The sequence below is a fragment of the Lactuca serriola genome, chromosome 5, assembly GCF_051521515.1.
Source record: "Lactuca serriola cultivar US96UC23 chromosome 5, Lser_US96UC23_V15, whole genome shotgun sequence".
Lineage (NCBI taxonomy): Eukaryota > Viridiplantae > Streptophyta > Magnoliopsida > Asterales > Asteraceae > Lactuca > Lactuca serriola.
In genome coordinates this window covers 95,744,126-95,745,004 of record NC_136412.1, presented here as the reverse complement: position 1 = coordinate 95,745,004, position 879 = coordinate 95,744,126, and the positions used below count along the sequence as shown (strand labels likewise).

Here is an 879-nt window from a genome sequence, read left to right as displayed (position 1 = left end):
TACTGGCCTGGGACTTGTGCAACCTGCAATTCCCGCTACTGCTACTTTTGAGCTAAAGGGCCACATACTCGCTCAACTCAAGGAGATCCCCTTCTATGGAAAAGACCACGAAGATGCTTACAAGCACTTGGATGAAGTAAATGATGTGGCTGAATACTTCAATGTACCAAATGTGCCACGCGAGACCCAACTACTTTGTATGCTTCCAGTCACATTCAAGGGTGCTACAAAGGATTGGCTCAAGTCACTTCCCCCCGGGCCGGTCACCACATAGGCTAAGATGAAAGAAGAGTTCATAGACCATTTTTGCCCGCCTTCTAAAATAGCCAAGTTGAAGAAAGCTATTGCTAACTTCGAGCAACAACCCGAAGAGTCCCTTTATGAGGCGTGGGAGAGGTACAAAGGTCTTCTCAGAAATTGCCCACACCACAACCTTAATAGCCAACAAGAAGTCTCCATCTTCTATGATGTAGTCAATGTTACCACAAGGCAATTGCTCGACTTGAAAGGCCCGCTCACAAAGAAGGCACCCCCGATAATCAAGGAATTAATTGAAGAATTCTCTAAACATTCTAGAGAATACCACAACCAAGAAATGAAGTAAGTCGGGGGGTAGTGAACTCGGTCAATGATAGCATGGCGGCGATGATGGCTAAGCTCGATAGTTTAGATAGAAGGATGACAAAAATGGGTCAAACAATCCATGCTATTCTAGTTGGATGCGAGAACTGTAGAGGACCTTATCTCACGAAGGATTGTGACTTGGACAAAAATGGAAACAAGAAGGCGCACGTGTTCTACTCAAGCGGCGACAGATACGATGAAAATTGGCGGAAACCCAAGAAAGAATGGCTCCCGTATGAAGAATACAAAAAGGCA

At 45.2% G+C, this 879-nt stretch overlaps 1 non-coding gene across 1 annotated transcript; it reads right to left on the bottom strand.

Annotated features, from left to right (window-relative positions):
- Positions 1–328: 328 nt before the first annotated feature.
- On the bottom strand, positions 329–435 carry LOC145056129 (small nucleolar RNA R71). The gene has a single exon (XR_013685665.1). It is a non-coding gene; the product is annotated as a small nucleolar RNA R71 (small nucleolar RNA).
- Between the last annotated feature and the right edge of the window lie 444 nt (positions 436–879).